The sequence below is a fragment of the Podarcis melisellensis genome, assembly GCF_964234715.1.
Source record: "Podarcis melisellensis genome assembly, chromosome: 4".
NCBI lineage: Eukaryota > Metazoa > Chordata > Lepidosauria > Squamata > Lacertidae > Podarcis > Podarcis melisellensis.
This window is the reverse complement of record NC_138531.1, coordinates 46,932,392-46,941,850: the sequence shown is the minus strand read 5'-3', so window position 1 is coordinate 46,941,850 and position 9,459 is coordinate 46,932,392. Positions and strand designations below refer to the sequence as shown.

The following is a 9,459-nucleotide window of genomic DNA, read 5'->3' as shown; positions in this document are numbered from 1 at the left end:
ACAACAGCAATTTCCACACTGATCCTGTCAATTCCTGAGCCAAGCTTCCTATCATACCTTGAGTAGACTTCTTTAAATTTATTTAATTTCTATACTACCCTATACCCAAAGGTCTCATCCATATGACTTGAGTAAGTTGTGACTAAGTCCCATTGGTTTCACTCAAAGCACGACAAAGATTCAATCCTATTTCTGTAAATGTGATGAACAGGGTTGTACTCATCTAAGTTGTACTCAAAGTAGACTCAATGAAATTAATGGGCCTAATTTAGTCATGTTCTAAGTAAAGCATAGTTGGCTATCACCCACAGTGTTACGTTAACCACAGTTATCAAATTCTTAATTGTAGCTGCTTCCTATACCTGTAGAAGTCAATAGATGCATGAAACTGAGGGCATGGAATTCCAAAGTAAACAATATTCTTAGCAGCACTTGTGGAAAATGGTGTTGGAAGGACCAGTTTATGCGATGAATAAAGGTACAAAATAATGAATCACAAGTGTACTGTTTCATGGCTTCACCAGCTTTGTTAGCTCAAAATTCACCAGGTTGGTTGCCATCACAGGATCACTAAGCCAAATCTTATTTTATGTAAGGCCTATGAATGGGCTGGATTCTGCCACACTCACCACCCTAAAAATGTACCTAGCCTTTACTTTGCAGCATGGATTTCACTAATGAGAAAGGGTAGAACTGAACAGCTTGGTGGCTACCATTTTGAATATGGTTGAGAGGGTGTCAGTTTTATTTATTTATATCACACACAGGATTTCTGCCCCTTCTTTTCAGACTGCCTAGGGAGTTTCCACACCTTATTTTAGCCATTTCTATAATTAGCATGATAGTGATGCTGAATGCTTAACTGCAGTTTTAATTTTCTTTTTGTGTGTGCACAGTATTTTTTCTATCTCTCCCCTTCTTTAGTACTGTAAATGGTTTTGGTTCCTTTGTAGTAAGGTGGTGTAAAACACATAAAGTAAAAATGTGTCCAAAACTTGTTGCTAGTCTTGGGTGAGAATAGCCAACGAATTGCATGTTTTGGGGTTTTGGTTTTTTCCCCGTTTCTATTTCTATGCTCCTTTTTATTCAAATAAATCCCAAAGCAGCTTACAAAAAGAAAGGTAAAAATAACAGAACAGAACATCACGAATACAGCATAAATCATATAGAAGACTTAACCACCACAGCTACACACAAAGAAACATATTATAGGATTCACAAAGTGTTTTAATAGATGTTCATTTGATTTTTCCATACAGAGAAAGTACAAAGCGAAAAGGTATGTTCAACAGAACAACATACTGAACTGCAGGTACTGCAACAATCTACAGAAGCCACCCTACGGATCACCCAAGCTGAGCAGAGCCAATACTCCCCACCCCTTTGCACAAGTCTGAAACTAAAAGCTGGTCTTGCTCAACCTCATGTATCAGACTGCTAGAAAACTTAGCTGCAGCTCAGACCAGGGCCGGATTTAGGTTTGATGAGGCCCTAAGCTACTGAAGGCAAGGGGCCCTTTATATGTCCAGCTGTCCTTTGTCAACAACAAATTGTCCCTGTTTTTTGTGTTGAATACAGTGGTACCTCGGGTTAAGTACTTAATTTGTTCCAGAGGTCCGTTCTTAACCTGAAACTGTTCTTAACCTGAAGCACCACTTTAGCTAATGGGGCCTCCTCCTCCTGCTGCTGCCGCGCTGCCGGAGCACGATTTCTGTTCTCACCTTGAAGCAAAGTTCTTAACCCGAGGTACTATTTCTGGGTTAGTGGAGTCTGTAACCTGAAGCGTATGTAACCCGAGCTACCACTGTATATGCTATATGGTAATTTATGGACCTAATAGGTATCTAAAGCCATTTGCACATGCTGCCATACAACCAGTCCATGCAGAATGTGGGCACCCTATACAGTATATAGAAATGAGCAAACCAGTGATATTTTAGGAAGCAGGCGGGGCCCATTACTTACATCATAGGAGCCTACACAACACAAAATACTGTTGCTGCATGTAGGGTTTATTTCATTAGTTTTTTTATCTTATATTTTGGAAATGTACATCCAGGTTTTTTCCCCCCTTTAATTTTTTGGGGGGCCTTCAAGAGAGTGGGGCGCTAAGCTATAGCTTGTTTAGCTTATACATAAATCCAGCACTGGCTCAGACAAATGAGGGGCAAGTTTCTAAAAATAAAGCCGTTCTATGGCACATTACTAGGCCTTAACTTGCACACTCTATTCTGGCACATCTTGTACACAAGAAAGCAGCAATAGGCACAAACTTATTTGCTATGACCTAGATCCACTTCCCACGAAGTCATTTGAAACTGCTGCTTCCAAGGAGGTGGATCTTTGTTGACAAAGTGCTGACCCTGCTGCATCCACTCCCTTGATGTTTACAGTAACAAATGACTGCTTTAGAAGGCAATCGCTTGCGTTAAGGCACAGGAAGCTCATTTTGTCTGACTCTGCTTCCCTTCAGCACGATATAGATTCTTCAGTCTACCAGCCTGGTTTGTGTCCAGCTTCAGAGAAGGACGCTGGTGTGAGCAGCCAGCTAAGCAATGACTGCTGAAATAATATCCAGAGGATGAATCTGAAAGTCTTTTGAAACGACTTCTTAAAATATGAGGATGTTAGCTGAGGTCTCCTTACAACATATTTTTAAAAATGTTGGTAAAAATACATTATAATATTTAGTTTTTTTATTTATTTTATTTATTACCCATGCTTTACCCCAAGGTCCCATGGCGAGTTACAGCAGTAAAAGAAAACATTTTAAAATTCTAGATTAAAAAAACAGTTAACAGCAGGTATCAAAAATAGTCAAAGGATGGCTAAAATAAACAGTAGCTTTACTCAGAAGTAATTAATTAGCAGCCATTTCCGTGGAGCTTTCTTCTGAGAAAGAGCACATCACCCTTCACTCCTTATAGCTGGGTTTATTTTTTACTTTGCTCAGGAGAAACAAAAATACGATATGGCAAGCTCTGCAGCTGCTCAGGGTTCAAGAATAGTCACATTCATTTGGCTGCTATTTCTGCATGAAAACAAGCAGGGAAGCATGAAGATTCATTTCAAATAGCTTCCTTGACTCAGGTTCCCCATCTGGTTTAGTATCAAATGCAATGCTAAGAAGAAACACGGCAAAAGCAATACTTATATATACACAACTGACTAATGTACACAGCCTTGGCTGTTTCAGGCCCTTTCATTATTTACTGCATTCTGCTTGCTGATTTAATCGTATTTCGTCCTGCCCTTGAGTCCCCATGTGGACAAATTCAGAAGGATATCAAATATGCTCTGATGGAAGTACTAGACAGTTAGTGCACCTGCATCATGAGGGTTGTATTAATTCACTGGAGAAGAACCATTCGCCTCCTGCAGATGTGCAGACCTTATATTTAGGTAAAAACAGTTTATATTTAGGTAAAAACAGTTGCCATCTCCTCAATTTATTGAAAGACAGGTTCCTTTCCTTTTGAAGGTACTTCCAGCTAATAAACTTAAGTTTGCAGAACTGATTTGATCAGCAGATTTGGCCTCCCTATATTCAGAAGACATTCTTGTGAAGAGACATTTGAGGAATAGCCAGGCCACAGTACATCCTGTAAATTACACACAAGGTTTTGTGATGTCAACATTCACATAGGTTGATGAGCTAAATGAATGTTACCCTTGTGCTAACTAGAGCAGTGGGGGAATCGGCCTCAATTATTGCATTTCATATAATTAATATATCACTTTTCTTCCAAAGAGTTCAAGATAGTGAGTGGTTCATGAGAACAACCTAGTGAGGTAAGTTACATGAACAGCATGCTCTCCAACATATCAAAGGCAAAACCCAGGATGCCATCTTCCAGGATGCTAGTGCAGTGGCTCCCAAATAGCTAAGCTGATGGAACAATCTCCTTAGTGCTGCACTGAGCACAAGTTTAAAACAACTGATTTTATTTTATATTTCAGTTACTTTTATGCCTTGTTTATAATGCTTGCTTTTTTCATATTTTGGATTGCCTTTTGTTAACCGCTTAGAGTGGTGCTTAGCTTGAGTAAGCACCATGCAAGGGGACATGGGGGCTGGCAGGCAAGGCCCCATGCATCCTCCCTGCTTTATTCCACACAAATGCTCCCAGAATAGGGTCCTAGTTCTGACCACAGCATTGTATTGGCCTTGCCACTTCATTATATGGCAGCACTAGCATAGTCCTATTCAGTTTAGGGGTTTCGATCCCATTCTAAGCATCAGTTCTCAGTTTCTGCTTTACTACAGAAGAGGCAAATGTTCCAGCAATGTTGGCAGCAGTATCCTATTCCTTCATGGTCAGGGGTGGGAGAATTGGTGGCAGCAACGTATGGTTGAGTTTCTTATTCGCCTTTGCTATCTTGACAGCAAAGATTCTTGCTGTTATGTACGGGTTCCTATTTAGTTGGGGGAACAAGGAACGGAGGCATGTGTCACACAGACATGCACAAGCGGCTAAGCTAACACCCAGAGAGTGAGGTCCATTGTCTGATGAATCGTTCGGAGTGATTTCTCCATGGCAACAAAACAGCTCTGCCAATCATTCCCTCTGCTCTGTCTCCAGAACCTTTCTATTCTGCTTCACAAGCAAAAGTTCACCCAGACCCATAGAGCCATTATGGAAACAAAACAATCCCTGTCCCTTGCATTTCCAAAGGAGAATGTAATAGAGGTGCTTTTCAAAATGTATTCTTCATGCCTTAATGAATGGCTTTCCATGCTATGGCTTAGAAAAGGGTTTTTTTTTTTAATTGTTCCCCACCCACCCCCTACAAATTAGCAATTTAGAGTTGTTATTATTAGAGAACACATGTATTATGTTAGAGCAGAAGGCCCTAAATGGGACAGAGGCCAAAATGTACTGAGTAGTATAGCATACTCCGTCCCTTCCCTCTGCAAGCAAAATAAGGCAATCTCTGTTCCCAGAGGTTTTATAGCCCTGGTGTGCAATTAATTTTAAACAGGGGCTGTGTTTGGAATGGGCCAAAGGGCCAGCAACATTCGTTCCACCCACAGGCTCCACTGGTGCCAGCCAAGACACAATCAAAGGCCTCTTTAACCCACTCCTCCCCAGTCTGAATGGCAACAGGAGGGAAGGCTGGACCAAAGCCCAGACAGCTTGACACAATTCATGGTGTTGGTTTTAACCAATAAAGTCTTAGCTGTTAGGTCCCAAATACCATACTGTACAGTGTACTTGCACAGACCTGCATCAGACAACCTTTTTTGTGTGCCTCCTCTGACAGTTCTCCAGAGGGTGGCAACATTCCAGTGGGCCTTTTCCTCTATGGAGTGTTTTCCCCGTGAAGGTTTGCCTGGAACCGACAGTGACACCTTTTCTCTGCCAGCCAAAGATATTTCTTTCCTCCCAGGCATCTGATTGTTGATTTTCTTCTTCTTCTTTGCAGCAGTTAGGGGTATTTACTTTACTTTACTTTGCTTTTCTCCTTTGGGGGCTGTTTGAAACCATGCTATGGAACGGAGCTGTTGCTTTTATGGTTCAATTCCCTTGCATTGTCCTTTGTTTTAAATTGTTTGGATTACATGATTTTTTATTAGTAGGTTGCTTTGAAATGCTTGTGTAAAGTGGCTATTAAATTTCATTAATAATAACGAATGTTTCATACCTGGAAGAGAGAGCTTCAAAGAGACCTTAGGTCATGTAGGAGAAAGGTTGAGGTGGCCTCTGGACTGTTATTGTTTTGTGGGATGGATTCAAGGGCATACGATAAATGTAGGTTTGCACAATGAACGTTGGTTAAAGCATTCTGGCACTTAAAGAAAAGAACAGACTTTGCAGTTAGTAAAGTGATGGGGAAATGCACTAAAAATTGTGGGATCACTTAACTTCTGCATAATTTATCACATCACATAACTTATGACTTAACTTATAACTTGCGACATGGCATAACTTCTGCATAAGCTTTGTGCATGCAAAACAGAATGGATGCTAAATAAAATTGGAGAAGCCCTGAGTTCCATAATGAAGGGTCATTGGAACAAATGTCCTTCCAGCAACTAAACTATTCATGAAGCATGGACATTCAACCCAAGCCAAAGCTGAAGGAACACATTTTCTGGAGGCTTCGTTCATCACAGTGTCATTTTCTTATGTGTAAATCAGCTGTCATCAGTTATGGAGATCTATGTCTATTTGGGAAGCAGGCCAGGTTGAATTTATGCCTATGCTCTAAGTTAAGAAAGAAATTGCTTATATATCTCCAACAAAGCCTAATATTGATTACTGAACATTATAATCTGCCAGCAGTTTGGTGACCTGTGGCAATGTAAATGTATTGATGCTTATCATTAGGAAACCACTATTGTTGGAAGGTATCAATGAAAGAGGAGGAAACCATGAATGGATGTGCTTGCTGAACTGGTACTCTTAGAACACTTCCAGGTGAAGGTGAGTGGCTCGCTGCTTGATCAGAGAGGGAAGGAGCTCTTTTTTATTATAGTAACACTACCAACACCCAGAGCCAAGTTTTACACAAGGTGCTGTGGAAGGCCATTTCCCCCTCGTCCATAGTGCATACCTACTAATTTCTTTTTGTCCTGCTGTCATGTCTGGCCAAACAGATTGTGTAGGTTTGTGAAGCACTATTAAAACCAGAATACTTATTTGACAAAGGAGACAAGAGAGCAAGGTAACACACCACCATATGTACACCATATGTGCATCATATCCCTCTCAGTACTCTGGGGGATCCTTCCTCAGAGTACTCTTTTCTCCACCTTCCTCCACCTCTCTCTTTTCCTGAATACAATGTAAGTCTAGCACAGGGAAGAAGCAAACCTGGGTCCAAGGAAACACTGCTAAGGAAGGAATCAAGATCAGAATAAGCACAGGTGCACCAACAAGAGCAATAGACAGCTTGTTGTGTAGGCAGAGGCTAAGGGAGGCCCTCACAGCTTGTAAGCCTGAGAAATGAATACTGCCCACCTGCCACATGTTGTGCGCTGACAGGATCGGGTCCTGGTTGTAGAACTCGGACCGGTTTATTATTATAGACTGGAAAAAGTCTCTAGCATTTTACTTTTCTTTCCAGTCCTTTTCAGTTTCTGTCAAGCCTTATTTCAACAATGAAGAGGGTGCTTTGTTAGCTGGAAAAGCGGGTGCATATCTATAGCTTGTTTATATCTATGTATTGTTGCACAAAACCATCCCTGTTTATGCAAACCTAGGCTGGCAGGTGGCCAAAACAGGAAGTTTATTAAACTGAAACAACCCAGATAAGATGGCTGTATTTTTGTTCAAAGGGCAATCTGAGTGAAGATATTCAACCTGTTCTAGATGAGATTCTTTTCCTCTGAATTAGTAAGCTGATGGCTTGGGGTACTCCTTGATCTGCTGTTTTTTCTGGACATGCAGGTTACATTATTGGAGACAGTGTGCCTCTGAAGACCACTTGCTGGGAAACCACACTGTGCTTATGTCCTGCTTCCTATACTTTGATGCTGGACCAAATAGGCCTTTTGGTCTGATCCAACAGGACCCTTCTGAATGTTCTTGTGATGAGCACCTTTTAGCAGCTTTCCTGGAGAAAATGGATGTAGCATCAGTTATCCATGCTCTGGTCACTTTCTGACTAGGTTACTAACGTGTTTTCTACTTGGGGCTGCCCTAAATAAAAGCAAATGAAAAAGAAATCCAGAGGTTTCAGTTGGTGCAAACTTCTACTGCCAAGTTCTTTTCTGGCACTCGAGCAACTGAAGATCTAACTCTGAACTTATTCCATCTGCAGAGGTTATCAATTTGTTTCTGAGATTCATATCAAATGCTAGTGCTGACTTTTAAAGATTTGAATGACTTAGGAACAAATTAACTCTGAAACTGACTAGCCCCTTAAGAACCTAATGGCCTTGGTCATTGTCGTTTGCTATTTAATTTCAGCCAACTTTTGATGTAGGAGCTGCTGTTTTTAAACTTGTAATGCTATATGCTTTAGTTTTCATTTTTGTTACTGCTGTAACTGCTGCTTTTTGGTTGTCACTATTGTACATTGTTTTTAACTTTGTTTTAATTTTAGGGCCACAGTCATGGCTTCATCTTAAGGGAGAGTTGGCTGAATCTCATTCCGCCATTATAATGAGAAATTAGGGAGGGAATAGGTTCTAGCGTTATACTTAGGAAAATGTTTCAGCAACCTGATATTAAATTTGGCAGTGGATGATGGGTAAATAATAATAATAATAATTTTATTATTTATCCCCCACTCATCCCCAGCCACTCTGGGCAGCTTCCAAAAAAATATTAAAATACTGTTTTACTGTAACTTTGAGCATTGTCTGTTACAAATTTGGGGTAGAAAGATTAAGCAGTGACTTGTTACGCACAAGTTAAATCTTTGATTAGAGACTTCAGTAAGTTGACAGGTCATGCATTTTTGTTTTTCATAGACAAAGGTGGGGTAGGGATGGGGTTCCAGAAAGATTTCTCCATTTGTACTGTGTCTTTTTTGTGTTAGTTCAAGGGGAACATATAGTATGAGCTTTTATCCATGAGTTGTGTAACATGTTTCTAGTTTTTATTTCTATTTTTTGTAGCCAGTGTTATTCAGTGGGAGTTCATAAGCGTGTTCCACACATGTGCTCAGTGCAAGCCTGTTTTGGGAGAAGGTTAAAAGGGTGAAGGCTGATTATTCATATGGTATGATATCGTATTGTGTGGTTAGTTCCAGCTTCACTACTTGGTGAACCTTGGAACTTGATGGCCCTTCGTTCTCTGGAATGAACACATGAAGTCTGTGTAACTGAAGCTACCATTCCACATTGTGCATGTATAACCCTAGGTTTTGGGGTCCCTCTCCCAACTTATAACTCTTAAATGATTTTGCAGAAGCAAGAGGAAAATGCAACTGCAATGTAATTAACACTGTAACAACTTGTTTCCCCCCTTGGAGAATTATATCATTAGTTGCTTCAATTGTGCATGAAATATAAATTACATTGCTAGAGGCATCACGTCTGAAGAGACACAATCCTAAGTGACGTGCCTTGCCACTGCACATTATGCTCCCTGGTCTAAATTAGCAAAAGGTCAGTTGCACAAAGGATGTGGATATACCTTCTTATACAAAGGCTAGGTTGTTCATCTTCTTTCTTGCCTCCAGTATATTTTATTGGGGAAACAATGCGAAGAGGCATTATGTGGCCTAGCTATAGCAACAGACAGAGTTCTGATAAGCATTGGCTTCATCGTATCAGATTCAAGTTTCTAAATTTGTCTCTTTGTAATTGCACAGTGCCAGAACGTTGAATTTGATTTTCCTTTGCTTTGTCTGAGCGGAGCAAATGTCCGGGTGAGCAGAGTCATCGCCACCATCTCTATGCATGCTGAGCATATAGTTTTGTGTGCATACTGATCCCCAAGTGGTCCGCCCTACTCTTCAACTGCATACTAATGTATAATTTGTTTTGTCTATAAACACAACACA

General features: G+C 40.5%; 1 long non-coding RNA gene across 1 annotated transcript; it reads left to right on the top strand.

Moving 5' to 3' along the window:
• Positions 1-2,481: 2,481 nt before the first annotated feature.
• Positions 2,482-8,181, top strand: LOC309368149. Its single transcript, XR_014167574.1, has 4 exons — positions 2,482-2,663; positions 3,752-3,792; positions 6,333-6,428; positions 7,395-8,181. It is a non-coding gene; the product is annotated as an uncharacterized lncRNA (long non-coding RNA).
• The last annotated feature ends 1,278 nt before the right edge of the window (positions 8,182-9,459 follow it).